General features: G+C 41.2%; 1 protein-coding gene and 1 non-coding gene across 3 annotated transcripts in view; one reads left to right on the forward strand and one right to left on the reverse strand.

Moving 5' to 3' along the window:
• Positions 1–24,867, forward strand: part of LRMDA (leucine rich melanocyte differentiation associated) — a 1,241,311-nt gene that overhangs the window by 220,149 nt on the left and 996,295 nt on the right. The gene's annotated exons all lie outside the window — the stretch shown is intronic.
• On the reverse strand, positions 184–321 carry LOC119926256. Its single transcript, XR_005450144.1, has one exon. It is a non-coding gene; the product is annotated as a small nucleolar RNA SNORA7 (small nucleolar RNA).

Consider the following 24,867-nt stretch of genomic DNA (forward strand, 5'->3'; position numbering starts at 1 on the left):
CATTGGCACATCTCTCTCACTAAACCCCACTCTCTATCTGCAATCGTTCTGGTAGTGTATCCATAGAGTTTTCTTGGTAAAAATACGGAAGTGCTTTACTATTGCCTTCTTCCACGCAGTAAACCTGAGTCTCCTCCTCCAATTCTCTTCGATGCCAAAGCTGCCCAGCACATGTGAGTTTTGACTTGTAGCAGATTGCCTTCCACTCGCTAGCCACCACCCAAGCTGGGAATGGAATGGGTATGCCTCTGCTTGACTCTCCTTCCCATAGCTGAGATTGGTAGAGTACTGGAAACTCTCCAAGCATGATCCTGAGAGGCGGCTAGGGAGAGTACTATATAACAATAAACAGACACATCCCCTGCCCACAATGAGTTTATAGGCTAGAGGATGAGCTGACAGGATGGGGGAGAAGGAGAAGCAGCTTAGCTCAGTGGAAAGAGCACGGGCTTTGGAGTCAGAGGTCATGGGTTCAAATTCTGGCTCTGCCAATTGGCAGCAGTGTGACTTTGGGCAAGTCACTTTACTTCTCTGGGCCTTAGTTCTCTCATCTGTAAACTGGGGATTTAGACTGTGAGCCCCTGTGGGACAACCTGATCACCTTATATCCTCCCCAGCGCTTAGTACAGTGCTTTGCACATAGTAAGTGCTTAACAAATGCCATCATCATCATTATTATTATTAAATGCTGATACTTTACAAGAAACCTACTGCTTTCCTGAGACACTTCATACTTCCTGATCCTAATGATCAGCTTACATTTTGAGCATCTCAGAGCACTTTTTCAATGGAAATAGGCTCAGCGGTACTCAGAGCCACTCTGTCTACCAGGTAGAATTCTGACCTTGGCAGAGAGGCCTCCAGGCTCTGGTTTGAGCACTACTACTGACTTGCTGGGTGGCTTCAGACAAATTGCAATGTAGTTATGAACCTCAGTTTGCCCTTATGTTGCATGGTGCTAATTTGAATAATCCCTTCTCTCAGGACTGTTGTGAAGTAACTTCAGATAGTAGAGGTGAAAGTGTTTGAGTGCCTTGGGAGAAAGGAAGGGGAACGCTTATCTGACCTGACTGAAGCAGGTTCCTGTCGGAAGGACCTCAGTTTACTTTCCTGACCCCAGGGTGAACCTTTAAACAGACCTTATTACAGGAACTTGGGAAAAAACAGGAGGCAATCCTAGAGGTGAGCTGTAGTTCACAGGATGAACCCCTGCTATGCACAAACAGGGGTAGGATAACTCACATCAGCATTACAACTAGTCACCCCCATCAAAGGACACTGAGATTTAACTCTAGGCTAGATGGGAGGGGGAAATGGGGAGGAGTGGTGACATGATAAACTGTATGGGTGATTCTTTTTTTCTTTCTCTGTGGACAATGATCCTATGGGGGAGCTTGGTTACAGAAAAAGAGAAATGAAAGTCACAGTTTTTCATGTCTTCCTTCAAAATCGAGTGCACGGAGTGCTTTTCAAGAAAGAGCTTAGCCTTTTGTCCCTTGTGTCTTACCTGGTGAAGACTTTGGAAGGTTTTGCTTTTTGTTTTTTGTTTTTTGGGTTTTTTTTTTTCAAAATCATGATTTCCTACTTTCTACAAGGGAGTTTATGGTCACACCTACTATTGCATGTGTAGTGTCCACAGAGAAGAAAGTTGCAGATATAATTCCTTCAAAGGATGGGCCTCCCTGCTTTACTACTAGAACTTACAACAGAATATGAGGTGAATTTCAAATTAAATCAATCAGTGGCATTTATTGAGCACTGTATTGAGTATTTATTGTGCAGAACACTGTACTAAGTGCTTGGGCAAGTACAGTATAACTAAGTTGGTAGACATGTTGCATGCCCACAAGGAGCTTACAGTTGAAAATTCTGACAAGGCAGCATTCTTTTTTGTGTGTCATCCCCCACTCCCAGAACGTTAAATGCCCAGGTTAAAGTGATCCAAAATAGGCAAATATAATTTGATCAACAATCTGTTTATTTCACAAAACTTTCTGGACTTCTGAAGATATACCCATATGGTAGAATGATTTGGAGTGATTTGTAGTTTCTTCACCCTCTCAAATGTGTCTCAAATTCTGTGAGAGAATATTTGTAAAGATAGAAATGTAATGCAGAGGGTGTTCAGGGTGTGAAGTAGGTCCCTGTATTATCCGGAGTGCACTTACCAGGCCAAGCACAGTTCCTTGTCTGGTTTGTTTTGTAACTATTATAAATTGTTTTTTGTTTGTCCTTTCCTCTTCACCGTATGAGCTCTCTGAGTTCAGGGGCTTTTATTTTTTTGGATTGACATGCCTTTATTCTCTTTAATCCTAAGCACATAGGACTCTGTGAAACATAGGCACTCGACACATATTTTTTAAGGATGGAAATATTCCCCAAACCTGCCAAGTAGGCAAGTGTTCACTTTTTCAAGATGATACACATGATCAGATGATACACATGATCACATTGAAAATATGGAAACCATTTAAGGGTTCTCTCTGTGTGCAAAGGAACTGAATGATGATTTCAGTCAATCATTTGAGTGCTTACTCTGTGTACAGCACTGTACTAAGTGCTTGGGAGAGTACAAGATAACAGAATTGGTAGACATGTTCCCTGCCCACAACAAGCTTACTGCCTATGATTCTTGTAGTGATCATAGGTACAAGTTTCACTGAGTCTAGAGAATTGTATCTCTTCAGTGGCCACTCCCACTCTTCCTACATGCTATTATGATACTAGTAACATATTCCTTTTTGACATTTTCCTCTCCCTGAAACCTTCTTAGTGTTGCTTCTCCACTACCTTGTGAATGATCAGTATAAAAACTAGAAATCTATCCATTCAGACTTCAGTTTCTGTAGGATAAATCATAGATATCACTGGTAATGTCAGTGCAGAAACACCACTGGAGACTGCTAAACTTGAGATTCAACCAATAAAGCAATGGTATTTTTTGAGCAGTTACTGTGCAGAACTCAGGGAAGTGATATTCAGACATATGCGATGAGTGGGGAAGAGTAAATATCTTTAGTTTTCCTTGTTTCCACTGCTCATCCAACTTCACCAGCACCCCCATTCATTGCACTTAGTAATGTGTTGTATTCATATCAGTCAATCAATTGTATTTATTGAGTGCTTACGGTGTGCAGAGCACTGTACTAAGCGCTTATTTATAGGGTGCTTTTCACCCGAGAATCTGAGAGACTCATGGCTCTAACTCTGTAAACCCCAGTGTGGATCAAGAATGTACCACACACATAAGAGAACTGAGGAACAGAGAGGTTAAGAGACTTCCTCAAGGACAAGGAGTTAGTATTGATACTTCTCTTTACCCCTGCTGACAGTCATGTATTTATCTTACCATGTTTACCTCTGTTATCTGAAGATAAAATGTCAGACATGCTGTGAGCTTCTGGATGGATTCAGTGAAGGAACAACTCAATGGGTCCATATTTTCTACTTTCATTTTGAATCATCATCATCTTCTGTGCTGAAAATAGACGCAGACTTGAACTTTTCTCTAAAAGTTCCTGTCCACAAAGCAATGAACACCCAAACTTTTATGCCTTTACTGAGTTACTCGGTGGTTATCTGTAAGCTGAGAATCAGGTGTCTTAGTCATATTGGATGCTTTGGCTTTTACTGACTGGAAAAGTCACTATCAGTCATGTTTACCTGAGAAAGATCAATCAAATAATCATATTTATTGAGTGCTTACTATGTGCAGAGCACTCATTTATTGAGCACTTACTTTGTGCAGACCATTGTACTAAGCCAATAGGAAAGTGCATTGTAAGAGTTGTAACATGTTGGTGGAGATTAATTTCAGTCAGTGGTATTGGTGCAGAGAACTGTACAAAACACTTGGGAGAGTAATCAATCAATCATATTTATTGAGCACTTACTATGTGCAGAGCACTGTACTAAGTGCTTGGGAAGTACAAGTTGGCAACACATAGAGATGGTCCCTACCTAACAGTGGGCTCACAGTCTAGAAGGGAGTAATATACAGTTGGTAGACACAATCCCTGCCTTTGAGGAGTTTACAGACTCGTATATATTTGGAAAGAGATTCAGGCTGGACCCACGCAGAAAAAAGCCCAACCAGGCATATTTCCGGGTTAGTCAAATTTTAAGGGAAACTGGCCTCTGGACTTTCCACCAAAATTAGACTTATCAGGTAGGTATTTTTCTGAGGTCAGGGAGTGTTAAGAGATTTGCTCCTTGGGAAGTACTGGTCTGACACTAGTTGGAAATAACCTAGAGGTTGCCAAGAAGTGATAGGTCTAGAGTGAAGACAGAGTGATGACAGAGTGAGTGAGGTTGAGAGTAACTGTGTTTGGAGCATCCTCAATCCAGCTGATTGGACAAAGTGCAGTTCAGCCTTTTCCATTGAAAATGATATTGTCTTTTGAAAGAGAAAGAGAGAATGAGAGAGAGGTGGCTGCTACTTAGCATTCCCTGGAGACATAGCACCCTCAGGGAGCCTTTCCTACATTAATAATAATATCAATTATAATTACGTTTATTAAGCACTTATTTCTATCATCCAATGCTGTTGAGTCATTTCCAATTCATAGCAACTCTATAGATATATTTTCACCAGAGCGTCCTGTCTTTGGCCATGATCCGTAATAATGATAATAATGGTATTTACTAAGCACTTACTATGTGCCAAGCACTGTTCTAAGTGCTGGAGTAAATACAAGCTAATCAGGTTGTCCCACGTGGGGCTCAGTGTCTTGATCCCCATTTTACAGATGAGGTAACTGCGGCACAGAGAAATGAAGTGGCTTGCCCAAGGTCACGCAGCAGACAAGTGGTGGAGCTGGAATTAGAACCCATGACCTCTGACACCCAGGCTCTTTTCATTGAGCCACACTGCTTCTCCAACAGCTCTTCTGTTGTCATTATTATGGTTTCTATCCAACTAGCTGCTGGTCTGCCCCTTACACTTTTTCCCTGGACTTTTTCTAGCAATTAAGCACTTACTGTGTGCTAAAAATTGGAGTTGATACAAAGTAATTAAATTGGTCACCCCTGCCAAAAATGGGGCTCACAATCTATCTTATTCCCGTTATCCCTAACTGAGGTATATAGAGTTTAAACAGTTTGTCCAAGGCTACACAGTGGGTCAGTGGCAAAGCCGGGACTAGAAACTGTGTCTCCTGATTGCCATTCCCATGCTGTTCCACAAGGACATGAGTGAGGGTTTTTTTGGGTGGGGGGGACAGGGTGGGTGGTAGCCAAAGTAGAACTAGAAGCCATGTGGGATCTGTCGACTAATTTTTGACCTTTGACTTTGTAGTTATGTAGTTGCAGATGTTTGGTGCGTCTGCCCCAGATAGGCCATGCACCCCAAAAACACTGTGAAAGACTGTTTTAAAATGAATATTTCTCACTACAACCACAAGATGTTGGTTGGGTTTGAAATTCATCACAGTTTCTGGTATTTTCCTCCGCTACTTTCAAGAGTGCCTACTGTATCAGCATGGCCTTTTTAAATCTTAGTTTGTTTTCCACGCCATTAATTTAATTTCTTGGTGCTTCGCTGTTCTGCCTTTTATGGTCTCAGAGAAGTGTGTTGTCCAGCCATTGCTACTTTCATGTTGTTATTTTCCACTGAGCTAATCACTCAACCTTTTGCTAATAATCACCATGGTCTGACTAGGCAAGTCCAATGTCTTTTGATAAATCTCAAAACACTTGATGCCATTAAATGATGCCCAGATGGGCATGTCTTGAGATCAGTGGAAGTGTTGATGTACACTGCTCAGTCTTTAGCAGCCCAATCGAACAACCAGTGGTAATTACTCACAGTCTCAATCCCCATTTTGCAGAGGAGGGAGCTGAGGCCCAGAGAAGTGAAGTGACTTGCCCAGGTCACACAGAAGATAAGTGGCATAACCAGAATTAGAACCCACGACCTTCTCACTCTTAGGCCCAGGCTCTATCCACTATGCTATGCTGCATCTCTAAGACCTTGACACATAGTTGGCGTTGCTTAGTATAGTGCTCTGCAAACAGTAAGTGCTCAATATATATGTACGAATGCACACAGTAAGTGCTCAATATATATGAACGAATGAAATACCACAGTAATAATAATAATTATTATTCCTTTCCAAGCTGCTCATTGGGTAACCAGGTCATTCCAGGTCACCTGTATATATGTATATATGTTTGTACATATTTATTACTCTATTTATTTTACTTGTACGTATCTATTCTATTTATTTTATTTTGTTAATATGTTTTGTTTTGTTGTCTGTCTCCCCCTTCTAGACTGTGAGCCGACTGTTGGGTAGGGACTGTCTTTATCTGTTGCCAACTTGTACTTCCCAAGCGCTTAGTACAGTGCTTTGCACGCAGTACGTGCTCAATAAATACGATTGGTTGATTGGTTATTAAATGCTTATTATATGAAGAGCACTGTACTAAGTGATTGGAAGAGTACAATACAGCACAATTAACAGTCACAGTCCCTTCCTGCAATAGAGGTTAAATGAGTATAGGGTCCACTGATGTTTGTTTATGTGGGCAGGGGGTGGGGAAGGGGGGTCCCTTGTAACCAGCAGAAGATGGCCTCATCTTTCCTGATGTGATATCAGTCCCTACCAATCCATGGAATTTATTGAATGTTTTTGGTGTGCAGAGCACTGTACTGAGCATTTGGGAGAGTACAGTATGATAGAGTAGGTGGACACCATTCCTTCCCACAAGGGGCTTACAAACAGCCTCACAGCAGTTATGAACATACCCATAATTTATTTATTTGTATTATTGTCTGTCTCTAAAGCTTTTTGTGAACAGGGAATGTGTCTACCAACTTTGTTATATTGTACTCTCTCCAGCACTTAGTACAGTGCCCTGCACAAAGTAAGCTCTCAGTAAATATCTTTGATTGAGGCAGACATTAAAATAACTTGCAGATGGGTTTGTACATAAGTACTTTGGGACCAGAGGAGGGGTGAATATTAAGGTGCTTAAAGGGTTACAGACTCAAGGGCATAAATGGCCATTTAAAGTGACACAAGTGGAAGAGTGTAATTTAGCAACAGTATTTACAGAATTCCACTGCTTCCAATATTATGAGTCTTGGTGGTCAGATGAGAAGAAGCATGGCTTAGTGAAAAGAGCACAGGCTTGGGAGTCAGAGGTTGTGGGTTTTAATCCTGGCTCTGCCACTTGTCAGCTGTGTGACCTTGGGCAAGTCACTTAACTTCTCTGTGCCTGTTACCTCATCTGTAAAATGGGGATGGAGACTGTGAGCCCTAAATGGGACAACCTGATAACCTTGTATGTATTCCAGTGCTTAGAACAGTGCTTGGCACATAGTAAGCGCTTAACAAATGCCAACATTATTATTATTATCTCTAAGTAGCCCTTCCATGACCATAACACTCTCCTTTCTCTTTTATGCCTGAGACTGCCCAGCACAAGTAGTCATTTCTTAGAGAAACCTGAGATATACAAACTCTTTCTTTTGACCCAAATCTTCTTTCTGGCTCTATTGCCAGTTATACACAGTGTGCTATTTGCTTGGTTTTGCCCAGGGTTTTCTGGCCCACCTTCTATTCAAAGTTCAGAAAAGCCTGGGATTTGCACCTTCATTCATTCATTCAATCGTATTTATTGAGCACTTACTGTGTGCAGAGAACTGTTCTAAGCGCTTGGGAAGTACAAATTGGCAACATATAGAGATGGTCCCTACCCAACAATGGGCTCACAGTCTAGAAGGGAATCAATGCTTGCTTGGCTCTCTTGTTCAAATGCTGGATGTAAGAAGCTGCGGAGGACTGAACGTAGAACTGTTGTTTACCAAGGCCAGCAAACCAGAACAAGCCAAGAGAGGTGGAGGTGGCCACTGACATTTCTTAATCATAGCTTATTTTCCAAGTCATGAATTTGATGTCTTGTTGCTTCCAGACCAATAGTTGGATGTTTGTATATAGTGTATGTCACAAAAGTATTGGTTTTCTGCTGTGATAAAATGAAGAGAGCTCTAAAGAGTCTTTGTAATGGATCATGCGTACAGGGATGGATGCAACTGACTTTCTTAATTTACCTATACCAAAACTGATATTCTCTTTCCATCAGTAGGAGGACCCCCAATCAGTGATCTTGAGAGTATTTCAGAATTTTCGGGGTGGACCCAAGATGTTTAGGAGCCAAAAAAAATTAAGCAGATTCATACTTTTCCCACCTCCTTCCATTATTGTTTTTGTAAGGAGCAGTTTTCTTCAAAATAACTTTCATTGTTTTTCCTATTCAGTTGCAGAATTAATTCTCTACCCTATTTCCCTGCCTTTTTTCCATTTTTTCTCCTCAGTTTATGCCTTCCCCCATGGTCTCTCCTCTTTCTCCCTCGATCTCTTGAAATCCACTGCCATATCTGCACCCTCCCTGGGAACAAAGTTGTTCAGGACCCACTGGATTATTTTGAATCCCTTTGGGAACGAACTTTTGCAGTCCTTTCAAGGCAGGTTTTCAGACCTCCGTGAAGGCATGGGCTTTTAAAATGGAAAGACAAAGCCTTATTGGCTTTAGCTCAGAGGCTAATCCTCATCAATGTGGCTTTCCAAGAAGAAAGTACTTTCATTCAATAGTGTTTATTGAGTGCCCGCTGAATGCAGAGTACTGTTCTAGATACCCGATGAGACTTCAAGGAAAGCAAAAGACTTCTTTGCATCTTATATTTGAATAAATCTCGCTGTTTCCTGAAGGGGGTCATTTTGAGTGGAAGGCTCCCTCTGGATTGGGAGGCTTGAGGGTGATAAATTGTCAAGAAAAATGCCAACTTTAGCACCAATCAGATAGCTCTCTTCCTCCCTTCAAAGCCCTACTGAGAGCTCACCTCCTCCAGGAGGCCTTCCCAGACTGAGCCACCCTTTTCCTCTCCTCCTCCCCATCCCTCTCCCCACCCTACCTCCTTCCCCTCCCCACAGCACTTGTATATATTTGTGCAGATTTATTACTCTATTTTACTTGTACTTATTTACTATTCTATTTATTTTGTGAATGATGTGCATATAGTTATAATTCTATTTATTCTGACGGTTTTGACACCTGTCTACATGTTTTGCTTTGTTGTCTGCCTCCCCCTTCTAGACTGTGAGCCCATTGTTGGGTGGGGACCATCTCTATATGTTGCCAATTTGTACTTCCCAAGCGCTTAGAACAGTTCTCTGCACACAGTAAGTGTGCAATAAATACGACTGAAAGAATGAATTGCCTTCCTGAAGATGGACACTGCTTTTCAGAGGGCAGAACTGGATCACTGAGGAGTTCTCAAGTATTGGAAATGCCTGTTACTGGCTAAACCAGAGACCGTGGCATCTTTGGATTCACTTGAGCATAGTGCTGTTTCCAGTGTCAAGTTCATCTGGGCATGTGGATATTTAATAAATATTATTTGGTGCTCTTTTTAGCTTGGGGTCAGATGGAGCCATAGCAGACAGAGATCTATTTTCCAGGGGGCCACCTCTTGGGGATGGGGAGGCCTGCTTAGGGATGCAACATGGCGTAGTATTAGAACCACCAGCCTGAGAGTCCGATGGTCATGGGTTCTAATCCACGTTCTGCCATTTGTCTGGTGTATGACCTTGGGCAAGTGACTTCACTTCTCTTTGCCTCAGTTACCTCATCTGTAAAATGGGGATTGAGACTGTGAGCCCCATGTGGGTCAGGAAGTGTGTCCAACCTATTTTTTTTGTATCCACCTCAGTGCTTAATACAGTATTTGGCACATAGTAAGCAATAATACCATATTTATTACTCTATTTTATTTGTTCATATTTATTACTTTATATTTTATTGATGTGTATATAGCTATAACTCTATTCTGATGGTATTGACACCTACGTTTTTTGTTTTGTTGTCTGTCTCCGTCTTCTAGTCTGTGAGCCTGTTGTTGAGTAGGGACCATCTCTATATGTTGCCGATTTGCACTTCCCAAGTGCTTAGTACAGTGCTCTGCACACAGTAAGCCCTCAATAAATACAATTGAATGAATGAATATTTATGCAAGGAGTGCTTGCATCCCTATTCCCCACAATGCACATTCTATTCCAAGTTTAATTGGAGCTTGGGAAAAATGATACAAACCTTTTTACATCTTGAAGTTGAGGCCATAAAGTCTTTTACCAGAGTATCCCAGCATTACTAATCCCCTCAGGTTAAACCTAAGATATGAACATATCTATTTTAAGGGACCAAGAAATACAAGTGAGTATCTTTTCTTTTTTCTTTTGTTGCTATTTTAGGTGAAGAAGACTGAGCTCTCTACTGTGCTGACAGGAGTTCAGAATTCATTAGCTTACAGACTTTCTTTCAGGATGCAGATGGGATAGTGAAGGGAGAAGCCTACCCTGGGTCCCTTTGCCTTATTAATCATCTTTGAATATTGTGCAGCTGAAACCACTAATTGTCATTCATGTTGATTGGTGAGAGTTGGGTTTCTTGGACTAAAGGACATATTTTATTATTACTGTTATTATTTTGAGAGGGAAGAAGGGAGGGTGGGCAGGAATGTCAGTGGGAACCCTAAATTTATAGGGATTTGTTCTCATATTTTTAATAAGGAAGGTGTTTGTTTTAGTGAATTATTAAAATGTAAAGACCAGGAGATGCTCTTGGGTTCCATTTCCCACTGGAACTCGAATTGCCCCATTGCCTAATGGGAGAGATGAAACTGTGTTGCCCATGTCTTGATTCATAATTTACATTTGTCACAAGCATCTTCTAATTGCTTTAAAACTACTTTCTTTGGTTTTCGGAGAAGTTTTAGCCTACAACTGTAATTTAATAAACTGCCAAAAGAAACAAAGCTGGTGAAACAAATACCAGATTTCAATCAATCAATCAAGTTTATTGAACACGTACTGTGGCAAGAGCTCTGTGCAAAGCACTTAGGAGAATACAATATAAGAGAGTTAGTAGACCATGTTCCCTGTCCCCATTGAATTTACATTGGGAGATTCAGATATTTATACAAATAAATTATGGCTATGGATGTAAGTGCTGTAGGGCTGTGGGTGGGGTGAACATAGGGACCAAATCCAAGTGTAAGGGTGATGCAGAAGGGAGTGGGAGAAGACGATATGAGGGCTTAGTCAGGGAAGGGTCTTGGAGATGTGATTTTAATGAGGCTTTGAAGGTGGGATGAGTGATCGTCTGTTGGATATGGTGGGGGAGGAGGTTTTATGCTTGATTGTCCCAAGGTGACCCTTAGGTACCAGCCATCTCAAGGTCAAATTCTATCTCATGGCCACCTGAGCCAGCAGGTGGAACTTGGAAATGAGGGTGGTCTACCGCCCCCACAACCAAATCTGCTAGATTGACTGCCCAAGCTGGGAATACAGAAGATGTCCCTTGCCCCCGTGCCAATCAAATTAGGTATGGAGGAGGGGGAGGGCAGAGACTGGATAAACCAGGGCTGGAAGCTGGAATGGCCTAGGAGCACAGGTGATAAATACCGTGGCCTCTGGCCCTCTAGGCAGAGGATCGAGACTTGCAGTGGATGGCTGCAGGGCGCCTCTGTCCAGAGCGTGAGAAGCCCACTCTGCCTGCACCAAGGGAGGAGCCCTGGGATGGTGAAGTGTCCCATCCCACTGGATGCAAGTGGGGCTGGAAGCCAGGCGCTTCACCATGGATATGTAACGAATGAATGGATTCCTCCCAGATGGAAAATCCTCATGGGTGGAAGCTAGGGGCTTCCCCCATGGGTGTATAACTCAAGTGGATTCCTCCTGAGTGGGAAGTGCACATGAGTGCAAACAAACTGTAAGGGAATTCTGCCTGGGTGGGACCTGGGGGTTCTGCCACACACGAGTAATGTATACATGTGTTCCTCCCATTAGGGAAGTTCTAATATTCCTAATTGATTACATTTTTCCCAAAAGGGAAGTTCAGTCCAATGCGCCTAAACAATTACATAATTCAGTTCGCCTTGTGGAATAAATTTTACATAAAACTCAGGCTTTCTGCCACCCCACCCCCCGGTGTGTGTGTGTGTGTGTGTCTCTCTTTCTCTCTCTCTCTCCTCCTCCCCCCCCCGCCGCCGATTACTGAACGAATCCGTCTCACCAGACGACAGGTGACAATGATCTGTATATTTTACGTTAAGGCACAAAAATACATTATTTCCAACTTACTCCGTACATCCATGATTCCATGTGAATTATATCTATAATTCTATTTACTTTTTTATGCTATTGATGCCTGTCTTCTTGTTTTTTTTTATTGCCTGTCTCCCCCCTCCTAGACCGTGAGTCCATTGTTGGGTAGGGATTGTCTCTATCTGTTGATGAATTGTACTTTCCAAGCGATTAGTACAGTACTCTGCACAAGTAAGCACTCAATAAATATGATTGAATGAATAAATGAATGAATTAAGCCTTGAGGTTTAAAATATGAACTTCATTTCACTGAATCCATGGCACCTGCTGGAGTATGCCATTTTGACCGTGCTTCTCTGACTCAGTGTGGCATCCTCAAGACTAAGCTTGTAAGGCAGGGAATGTGTCTGCTGATTCTGTTGGATTGTATGCTCAGAAGCACTTCAGTACTATGCACATACTAAGTGCTCAATAAATGCCACTAATTGATAGTGTGATATGTAGTTTGTGGACACTGAGCCCTCCCTTAAGGGTGAGGTATAAAGGGTACCAGTCTCCCATTTGGCTGGAATGGTTTACTTTGCCCGTTCAGAGTTTTAAAATTCAGTCATTCTGGCTTGATCTTATGACATAATACCTCCCACTCTAGACTGTAAGCTTGTTGTGGACAGGGATCATGTCTATTAACTCTGTTATATTGTACTTTCTCAAGTGCTTAGCACAGTGCCTGCCCACAGTAATCACTCGATAAATATGACTGATTGAATACTGTGTATGATTTGAAGCAGTGTAGCCTAGTGGAAAGAGCACGGGCTTGGGAGTCAGAGGAACTGAATTCTAATCCTGGCTATGCCACTCGTCTGCTGTGAGACCTTGGGTAGTCATGTAATTTCTCTATGCCTCAGTTACCTCATCTGTAAAATGGGGGTTATGACTGTGAGCCCATTGTGGGACACGGACTTTGTCCAATCTGATGATCTCATATCTATCCCAGTGCTTAGTACAGTGCCTGGCACATAGTAAGTACTTAACAAAGACCATTAAAAATGACTGCTCATATGTAGTCTCTGGACATGTCAGCAGAGGAATTTTGGGGGAAGGCTGGTGTTTCATGAAATAGCTTTTCTTCCCTTTGCTAAGCTGCTCTCACTTTGTCTCCCTGGGGTTGCCACGCAATACTAAAGACATAAGAGGAAAATATTCTACTTTGAATTTTTCACAACGTTACCACCTCCATTTTGTTGGCAGAAAAACTAAGGCAAAGGGGTTCAGTTGGGAAATTACTTGTCCTAACCAAAAAAACCAAAAAGTAATATTTGGCTAAACATTTTCACTATCTTTTCACTCCTATTACAGTTTCAGTGAAGAACTAAGTGTTGTGCTTGCGTCTTTTTATTTATCTATTTACAAGTAGCTTATCATTCTTCTTTTCCCTCCAAGTGAACAGTCCTGAACTTTCCCCTTAATTATTGACTGAATGGTACATAACTCAATCAGTGGTATTTATTGAATGACTACTGAGTGTGAAACAATATATTAAGTGCTTGGGAGAGTAGAGCAGGTGCAAGACAAGTGTTCCCGGCCCTCAGAGAGCTTACATTTTAGAGGGAATTACAGGCAGATGCACTTTTTCTCCTCCCATTATTTGTAAAAAAAAAAAAAAAATTGTAGCAGAAAGTAGCAGGAACATGAAATAGATGGCGAAGTAATTATACAAATATACTCGTATGTATGTATGCATATATGCTGAGGATAAGAACAAACTAGACAAGTGTTATGGATGTATACTAGGCTGATGCAAATAATAATAATGTTAGTATTAAGTGCTTACTATGTGCCAAGCACTGTTCTAAGTGCAGGGGGGTAGGGTGGGGATACAAGGTGATCAGGTTGTCCCACCTGGGGCTCACAGACTTAATCCCCATTTTACAGATGAGGTAACTGAGGCCCAGAGAAGTTAAGTGATTTGCCCAAAGTCACACAGCTGACAAGTGGCGGATCCAGGATTAGAACCCATGACCTCTGACTCCCAAGCCCATGCTCTTTCTATTGAGCCACGCTGCTTTTCTGGGGTGTTGAGAATCAATTAGGAAAGGCTTTCTAGAGGAGGTGGGTTTTGGGGTTTTTTTTTTTTGGAGGAGGATTTTGAAGTTGGGGAGAGCTTTGGTCCAGTGGTTATATGGAAGAAGGGAGTTTCAGGCTGGAGGAACAGCAAGAGTGAGGAGGATAATACAGTAGCCTTATTGCGGTACAGTAATCTCACCAAAGAACAGGGTTCGTGGAGTATGTGGAGAGGAATGGGCAGATCCAAAAAATGTTGTGGTGAAAACAGAGATGGCATCTCTTTCTTTCTCTTATTTTCCAATTTATGTAATGAATGATATTAAGGAGGTGAATTATATCATTATTCCATTAAATCCAAGGATTGGAAACCTTAACAGCTATTGGTTGTTCATTAGCTTTTCTCAACATTTTAAAAGTTAAAGATGAAATAAACTTTCTAGACTTAGTGTTCTAATTTATTTAATAGAAATGTTGCAAATCTCTGGGTAATGTGTTACAAACCTCACGTCCATCAAAGTAGTGAAAGAAACCCATGAAAAGTTGTGTGGGAATGCTCATGTAGAAAAAATTATTATAAGTATTAGAACTTTCCTAGAACAAATTTTCACTTTGAAAATCGAGGTACTTTAGCAGGTACATGTAACTGATAAATCTTTTTGTAGTTGTCAAAACAAGCATAGCTAACTTTGTACATTTCCTATTATAACTAAAAGCACTTTGACAGTCTGAAATCTGCTATGTCAATAGGGAAAGCAAACAGCCTATTCATTTTACCACCACGATTCATGAAGTTTTGACATTTTTGAAATCTATATCCTCTCCAAACAAGGAGACACAGAGTTGATTAAAGGTTGTTCCCAGCAAAACCCGTGAAGGCTTGGCTATTTTGTGGGTGCCCACATTCCAGGCCCCTCTCTGGGCAGTATGCTGCTTCTTAGGGGTCAGGAACATTTGACCATATGGAGTGTGCCCCCCTATTCCGTGCAGTATTTAGGGGCCCCAAGGGCTTCCAGAAAGAGACAGCGGGCTCACCTAGTCCCTTCTTGGTGAATGTCATTGTTTGTAGACTACCTGTCAGTTCTCAGTTTGGCTGACGTGTGGAGTGGCATTGGCCTGATGTCTAAAGTCACTCACAATTAACTTGAACCAGAGATTCTGCCAGTGTGAGGCTGGTTTAGAAAGATGAAGTAGACTACAGTGACCTGATATTTGCTTTTCAGTCAGGGAAAACCACCACGTGTTTGTCAAGTGTGTGTACTATGCTCAGGCAAGAAAAAATGGCATTTAGAAATTGCATGTATATCATTTTATTTAACTGACTATACTTTAGACTAAGCAGCTTGCAAACTTGTGTGATCGGATGAATAGCATGCTGGTCTTAAGGTGTTGGGGAATTACATCTACTTGTTTCGTGTTCTATTACTAGAGGCCTGATTTTTTTTTTTTTGGAGTGGAGGGGGATTAAAATGAGAGGGAAAGGAATCCAAATTCTCAGCGCCACTCTTAAGAAAACTTTACAGTTGCTCAGTGATAAGGGAATTAGAATTTGGAGGCCCCAGAAATGATTATCTTTTTTCTCCACAGTCACTTTCTCGATCTTTTTCCTTTTTTTCCCCCAGTGGTATTTGTTAAGCAATTTTTATGTGCCAGGCACTAGGGTAGATGTGTAATAACCAGGTTGGGCACAGTCCATTTCCCCTGTGGATCTCACAGTCTTAATCCCCACTTTACAAATGAGGTAACTGAGGAACAGAGAGGTTAAGTGGCTTACCTAAGGTCACACAGCAGAGAAGTGGCAGACCTGGGATTTAAACCCAGGTCCTATGATTCCCAGGCCCATGCTCTTCCCATTACATCTTGCACCTTTTATCTGTAAATTGCATTGTCAGCCACTTGAGATTATAAAATCCTTCGTAGCCGAGATCATGCCTTTTATTTCTACTTTACTATTTTTTCTATTTTATTCTCCCAACATTTAGTATTGTGAGTGTTCAGCACAGAGTAAGCACTCAACTAATACTACTGACCAAATAATTTCTAATGGGATTGGACATTACAGCCTGCCAATTCTACTAAGGACGAGAAATTATGTTTATCGATTGTGTGGTAAAGGATTCCTTTACTCCTGGGTCCTCCTTTAATGAGAAAGACATGCTGTTTGTTTTTTTTAAATTAGACTGATGGGTTTTTTTTTTGTACTTATCTGTTTGACAGGTATAATAATCAATGATAATCAGTAATATTTATTGAGAAACTGTGGGTTGCAAAGCACTGTATAAAGTGCTTGGAAGAGTACAATAAAATTGAATAACATAAACCTGCCCTCAAGGATTATATAATCTACTGGGGTAGACAGATACAATATTATTTGCAGAAAGAAGAGAATGGGCAAATGAACATGTGCAACATACGTGAATTAATATTTGCTTAAATAGAGTGTGTAAATTGAAATTCACAGAAGTGCCTCATGTGTAAAAGTGCATAATCAATAAGTGGTATTTACTGAGTCCATACTGTGGGCATACTGTAAGCACTTGAGAAGGTACAGTACAGGAGAGTTGGGGTTGGGATCCCTTCCACAAAATGCTTATAGTCTAGAGGAGTGCTGAGGTAGTAGTAGAAGGGGATTATGACCAGATTATGACCTGGGAGGAGGAGAAAATTAACTGGGAAGACCTCGAGGGCTATCACAGAAATTCCAAGCCTTTTTTGTCTTTCCAGTGTTTGAATTTGGAATGTTATACCACTCATTCCTTCAGTGGGAGAAAAAGATGACAATGTATTTCAGCATGTGAATTCTTTGCTATTTTGGTGAGCTCTTCTGTTGAGATTAGTCTTAATCCTAAATGATATTTTAGGGTCTAAGAATTAAATTTATATGTATTATGCATTAGATTTAATATATTTGGAGTGAATCTTCAAAATATTAAAGATTTTAGAGGAAAGTCTGTCAAAAAAAATTGTCAAGTTCATTTTTAAGTTCAAATTTCTATAGGTAACTATAATTGGAGAATATAGAGGTGTTTAAAGCAGCCTAAGGGATTCTTTAAAATAAAGATTCCTGATCTTTTTAAGTGTTTTGAGAAGAAAGGATATCTAGTTCTGGGCTCGAGAGGAAATGTGAATGCAAGACAAGGCCAAAGGGAGGTGTTTCAAGAGAGCTTACAAAAGAGGGTTGTGGAGAAGTCTTTGGAGCTTCCATTTCCTCAAGCAATAAAGTGGATGTTGATAGTATGTTATCCATCCAGTTCAAGGATATTTTTCAGTTTCATTTTAGATACACGTTAAATAGAATGGAAGAAGTTGTTTTCCCAGGGTGGCTTCCATATGCTAGCTCTTTATGTAGTTTTTGCATGTGTATTGTAGGAAACTTGAAATGAAGAAAGGATAGAAAATGCAGTAGCCATTTTTGGGGGCTTGCTATAGGGCTACCAAATCATAAACACTAGAGAAGTCCATATCTATACACTTTTCCTCAAATGTAAGTCATTTAAATAACAATAAATGTCTTGAAATTGTTTATATTTGTCAGTAAGTGGCAATGGGGAGGGGGCTGGACCAGATCCATGACAGGTTTTGCAGCTTAACTGTGCAAGACAGGACCCAGGATACTAAGTTATTAGTGTATCCATGCTGCACCTATGTTACCAAGCGCCCCACCCCCTTCCCTCCACCCACTGAGGCCATTTAGCACCAAACTGATGCTGACTAAAAATAGGAGTGGGCCAGCTGCCAGGGGAAGGATGAAGCAAATCTCAGGCTTAAAGAACCTTACTTTGTTCTCCTTCAGCTTGCAGAGTTCAATCAATGGTATTTATTGAGAAGCAGCATGGTTCAGTGGAAAGAGCCCTGGCTTTGGAGTCAGAGGTCATGGGTTTGAATCCCGACTCTGCCACATGTCTGCTGTGTGACATTGGGCAAGTCACTTAACTTCTCTGAGCCTCGGTTCCCTCATATGTAAAATGGGGATTAAGACTGTGAGCCCCGTGCAGGACAACCTGATCACCTTGTATCCCTCCAGGGCTTAGAACAGTGCTTTGCATATAGTAAGTGCTTAACAAATGCCATTATTATTATTATCATTATTGAAAGCTTATTGTGTGCTGAGCAGTGTACTAAATGCTTGAGAGCATAATACAATAAAGAGAGCATAATACTATAGAGTAGGTCAACACAATCCCTTTCCAACAAGGAGAAGATACGCTGACATTTGGAATATCTGACCACTAGAATCAAATAACATGATCCCTCCCCTCCCTAGCTTTCTACTCCTTTTCATTTGTTTAATCCTATATCTACCCCAACATTTAGTACAGTGTTTGGTACATAGTAAGTGCTTAACAAATACCATTATCATCATCCCCACTTCACGCTGCCGCCCAGATCATCTTTGTGCAGAAACGCTCTGGGCATGTTACTCCCCTCCTCAAAAATCTCCAGTGGCTACCAGTCAACTTATGCATCTGGCAAAAACTCCTCACTCTTGGCTTCAAGGCTGTCCATCACCTCGCCCCCTCCTACCTCACCTCCCTTCTTTCCTTCTACAGCCCAGTCCACACCCTCCGCTCCTCTGCCACTAATCTCCTCACTGTGCCTCGTTCTCACCTGTCCCGCCATCGATCCCCGGCCCACATCCTCCCCCCGGCCTGGAATGCCCTCCCTCTGCACATCCACCAAGCTAGCTCTCTTCCTCCCTTCAAAGCCCTACTGAGAGCTCACCTCCTCCAGAAGGCCTTCCCAGACTGAGCCCCCTCCTTCCTCTCCCCCTCCCCATCCCCCCGCCCTACCTCCTTCCCCTCCCCACAGCACCTGTATATATGTTTGTACAAATTTATTACTCTATTTTACTTGTACATATTCACTATTTTATTTTATTTTGTTAATGTTTTGTTTTTTTGTCTGTCTCCCCCTTCTAGACTGAGCCCATTGTTGTGTAGGGGCCGTCTCTATATGTTGCCAACTTGTACTTCCCAAGCTCTTAGTACAGTGCTCTGCACACAGTAAGTTCTCAATAAATATGATTGAATGAATGAATAAATGAATGAATCAAATGGTTTTCAAAAATCATTTCGAAAATGATTTAGGGTTGGTGCATAAGATAAATTCACATTTAAAAGCATCACTGATTTTTTTAAGGCAGTGGATTGGAAATGCAGCAGGCTCCAGCCTGGGGAATGCCACTGCTACACTGGCAGGTGGGGCATGGGAAGGAAAAGCTGTAGCAGGATAATCTGCAAGAGGCAGAAATTGATTTCCAGAGGAAGGAAATATAATGTGGAAACTCAGGGTGGCAATTTCATCTGAAAATTTCTGTGTATGATGTAACACAAAGCTGAGCATACTTATAAAATACATATTCTATGCAAACCACATTTGCCTGTTTCAGGATCTGTTGACTTCCAGCCAGGGAAAATTAGAGGAGGCTTCTCCTTGAAAAACCCAATGTGAAAGCCAGTTGAAAACTGGAGTTTCAGGAAGGTATGTGTGATTTTTCTTTCTGGCCTTCCTTTTGAGTGGTAGAGAGGAAAGACTTTTAGTCTTGGGAACCCTAGATACATTATGCTCACTCTAGCACACCTTTGAATGAGATGTGAACCTTATTTTTCATGTCATCGAGAACATATTTGTTCCCCGAAGTAAAGTCTCATTTGTGTGAGTTGGACTTCAATTCTGAATAGACCGTAGATATTTTCTTTTGCTGCCATAGGATATACATTTGTTTAAATGTATTGTAGACCACCACACACATTTGAAATTATATTATTTTAAAATAAAGCCTTCGTCCACTCCTAACATCTTTTGATGTTCCTTCCCTGCTGACTCCAGTTTTTCTTGTTCCCACTTTACGTTAATGTGAAGAGACAGTTGAGCGAATGCACAATGAACTTCAAAACCTAGTAATTGTTTTTCAGAAAGAATGAAACTTGCGAATTAGATATGGATTGTAAAAGAACACCAGAGCTGATTAGTGTTCGTTAGGGTTGCCTGCTGGACCGTTCTGACACCTGTCTCCCAGCTTTCTCCATAAATGCCACTGCTGATGCCTCTGTTCTGCCTGTCACATGACAGCAGGGAGAAGTGGTGGGTGGGAGTTAAAAGACTTTCAGTGAACCACCTTGTCAGACTTGGCAATTCATGAAACTCTTGACATAAAAGGCAGCGTTAAACAAAGATGAGTTGCACCCATTTACATGCAAACTCTAGTTATCTGTTTTAAAAAATAGAATGGGTGAGTGTTGAAGGGGGTTTACTGCAGCTCTCTCTAAGGATGTGTAGATAATGAGTTTTTTGAGACTTGTGGGAGGGGAGAAACCCCCACAAGCCGAGTTTCAAGCTGCTGAAAAATTGCTTTTTAAGAAAAAAAGAACCCTTTTCATACTAACCATCTGCTTGCATCTTGTTTACTGCACAGAGTGCCAGTTTGTGCTTATTAATCATGCTTACACAAGTATCTTAATTACTCCCCGTGTAGCTGCTCTGTGTTGAACTCAGAAGTTGACCTTTCTCTTTATATTCCTTTAAATCATTAATCATACACAATCAACACCAATGGGGCAGAGCCATGGAGAAGGCTATCCAGATTCTCAAACCTCACTCCGATCCCAGGCAGGCACCGAGCAGAGAATGACTACACTGCTAGCAGTCAGGCATATCTTAATTAATGATCTTACACCACTGATGTACACATCCAGGGTGGGAGCTCATTCTTACCCTCCACCTCCCTTCTCCTTCCCTCCTTGCCTGTGCCTGTCTTGAAGAAATAGTGCTTTCCTCTGTCGGAAACCTTCACGGCCCCTGCTTAGGTTTTAAAAAACTTGAGCCGGCCTTTGTACCTTTATTCTGCATACATGAATTCTTTCTCACTTACCGACTATATTGCTCTCATCTATCCATTCATTCATTCATTCGTATTTATTGAGCACTTACTGTGTTGCAAATCACTGTACTGAGCCCTTGGGAAAATACAAGGCAACGAACATAAGCATTCTCTGCCCACAGCGAGCTCACAATCTAGTGGCGGAGACAGACATTAATATACATAAATAATAGATATATACATGAGCCCACTGTTGGGTAGGGACTGTCTCTATGTGTTGCCAATTTGTACTTCCCAAGCGCTTAGTACAGTGCTCTGCACATAGTAAGCGCTCAATAAATACGATTGATTGATTGATATGTGCTGTGGGGATGGCAGGGAAGATGAATGAAGGGAACAAGGCAGGGTGACACAGAAGGGAATGGGAGAAGAGGAGAGGAGGGCTTAGGGAAGGGTTCTTGGAGGAGATGTACCTTCGATAAGGCTTTGAAGTGTGAGGGAGCAATTACTCATTCAGTCGTATTTATTGAGCGCTTACTGTGTGCAGACCACTGTACTAAGTGCTTGGGAAGTACAAGTTGGCAACATAAAGAGATGGCCCCTACCCAATAACGGGCTTTATCTGACTGATATGAGGATTGAGGGCGTTCCAGGACAGAGAAAAGGTTGTGGGTGAGAGGTCAGCAACAAGACCCAAAGGTACTTACAGGAAGCAGTGTGGCTTAGAGAAGCAGCATGGCATACTGTAGAGAGCGTGGGCCTGGGGGTCAGGAGGTCATGGGTTCTAATCCTGGCTCCTCCGCTTGTCTGTTATGTGACCTTGGGCAAGTCACTTCACTTCTCTGTGCCTCAATTACCTCATCTGTAAAATGGCGTTGAGATTGTGAGCCCTACTTGGGACAGGGACTGTGTCCAATTTGTTGGTATCCACCCCAGTGCTTAGTATAGTGTCTGGCAGATAATAAATGCATAATAAATGCTTAACAAATACCATTGTTATTATTATCATTAGTGTACAGTAGTAGTGTACAGTAGTACAGTACTACTACTACAGTAGTACAGTAGTGTACAGTAGTGTATATATATGTATATATGTTTGTACATATTTATTACTCTATTTATTTTATTTGTACATATCTGTTCTATTTATTTTATTTTGTTAGTATGTTTGATTTTGTTCTCTGTCTCCCCCTTTTAGACTGTGAGACCACTGTTGGGTAGGGACTGTCTCTATATGTTGCCAATTTGTACTTCCCAAGTGCTTAGTACAGTGCTCTGCACATAGTAAGCGCTCAATAAATACGATTGATGATGATGATGATGATGTACAGGACATGGGCCTGGGAAGTCAGAGGTCCTCAGTTCTGATCTCTGCTCCACCCTCTGCCTGCAGCATTACCTTGGGAAAATTGCTTATTTATCTAAGCCTCAGTTCCTCAGCTGTAAATGCCTATTCCACCTCCTAACTTCATTTATTCATTCAATTGTATTTATTGAGTGCTTACTGTGTGCCAACAGTATACCAAGAGTTGGGAGAGTACAATATAATAATAAACAGACACATTCCTAGTTAGGTCCATGAGAGACAGGGACTGTGTCTGACCTGATTATCTTGTATCTAACAAAGCACTTAGTTCAGTGCTTGGGTAAGTGCTTAACAAATTCCACAACCATTAATTATCGTTCTTGTTATTTGTGGATTCGTGTGCACTCGTAAGGACTTTTACATTTTAGCATGTAAATACTTTTCTCCATTCATATGCTGCTATCTTTCTCCAAGAATGGGCACCTGTATTCAAGAAGGCAAGGTGGGAAGTATATTTACAGAGGGACTAGTATCTAAAGTGATTTCTGAAGGTGCTAAGAATTTCTGACACCACTATGCCACTCCCCTTTCCCATTTATAGCTAGAAAATTAATTTATTCATATAAAAACCTACTAAAAATATCAAAAATGAAACCACTGTATATTCACCTGTGGGAACTCCTAGTGCTGGTTCTCCTGTCCATCCTTGGTGTCATTCATAAAACTGCCTTCAATCAATCAATTATGTTTGAGTGCTCATTGTGTATGGAGCACTGTACTAAGTGCTCTCACATTCCTCACAACACAGACAATGGAAGCAGCTTGACCTAGAGGAAAGAGCTTAGGACTGGGAATCAGGAATCTGGATTCCAATTCCACCTTCGCCACTTGCCTGCTATGTAACCTAGGCATAAATTTCCAAAATCTATGGATTTTCCAGGCATTTAAAAATAAAAATACCAGATATGAAATGCCATAAAGTGCTCACTAAATGATCGATTGATTGATAACAGTCCTGTGTAGGGGACAGATCAATTGAGAAATTTACTGCCCAGTATAAAACCATATAAACAGCCACCCTAATATCCAATGAGTTTGTTCTTGTCCTCTGACTACTTTAAATTCTGCTTCAAAAGAATCTGGAGCTAGATTTTACCCTGGATTTGAATTTCATAGAAACTTGCTTCACATTTCTTATATACTAGACACATTCTATGTTATAAAATCATTTGGAGTATTTGCTAAGCACTTACTTTGAACCAAGAAGTCTACTTAGTGCTGGGGTAGATACGAGGAAAGAACAGGTATTGAATCCCCACATTATATATGAGGAAACTAAGGCACTGAGAATTTAAGTGACATGCCCAAGGTCCAACAGCAGGAAAGAGGCCAGAGCTGGAATTAGACCCAGGGGCCTTTGACTCCCACCCAGGTCAGTCCTCTTTCTCCGAAGCCATGCTTTGTCTCCTTCCACGTCCTGCTCAGTATACTGGAAGTCTTGTCTATATAGTACAGAGAGAGACATTTAAATTGAGTGTGTGCTCATTTTGTCAGTTTGAATCATCTTGTAGTTGCTAGAAAAGAAGGAATTTCAGCTTCTTGCCAAATAGCTTGCATTTACTATCTACTACCATTAATTTTGCAGGCTTCCTGTGAAATTCAATATTTAGATGGCATTATGATAATCCATATAAATGTTCTAATTTAATATGTCAGTTGTGCTAAAAAAAACCCAAGGTAGATGAACCTGAGAGGCCATTTCAATATGATTTATAGCAATTTTAGGCAAACCTGAAAAGTCTGACTGATGTGAATCTGTGCCAAGCATTGTTATTGATGAACCTTTCTATCTCACTGAAAAGAATCCCCCCAGCCCCAAAGCAACCCCTAAACCCTTTCAAGTCATTTTAGTATATAACACTGTAAAGAGGAAAATAGTCTCACAAAGTTAAAGCAGAAATTCTACAATGGGGGAAAAATCATTTAATTCAGATAAAAACTTTGCCATTGCAAGTGGAACGGTGATACATGGTTAGCTGGTTTTATTATTTACATTAAAAATTACTTGTTCATGAAGCAAAGCAATAAATCAGTTCACTCTCAATGAAGTGAAATAACCAAATATTTCATCCAGTGTAGCTGCATATCTGACTGACCATTTCTTTTGAGTCCCTGGCTGATTTATGAAGTGAAAATTCTATCTTGTCTCCAGCAGGGACTCAGGGCAGCCTTCTTACGTAGTTTTGGACTTGGGGCCGGCACATATTTTTGGCAGCCGAGAGCACAACATGGCCCTAAAAGGCCACCTCTGATGACATAAAGCCATCACTCAATTTTATTTGGCAAAGTAATAATTAATTCGAACTCCTGGACTTGAAATATTTTTAAAGCCAGAGTTAGACTGATTGCATAACCTTCGTGGACTGTTGAAACCCTTTGTAAAGAATTATTCTTGTTTTCAGATTACTCTAAGAGCTCTAGAGGAGGCTGACTTCACTGCTGAGAGCCGGGTCTGGAAGAAGCCCTGTTTATGCTTCTCCTTTTCTAAAAGCTGCAAATCTGACCCTTGAAAT

The sequence above is a fragment of the Tachyglossus aculeatus genome, chromosome 3 (genome assembly GCF_015852505.1).
Source record: "Tachyglossus aculeatus isolate mTacAcu1 chromosome 3, mTacAcu1.pri, whole genome shotgun sequence".
Taxonomy (NCBI): domain Eukaryota; kingdom Metazoa; phylum Chordata; class Mammalia; order Monotremata; family Tachyglossidae; genus Tachyglossus; species Tachyglossus aculeatus.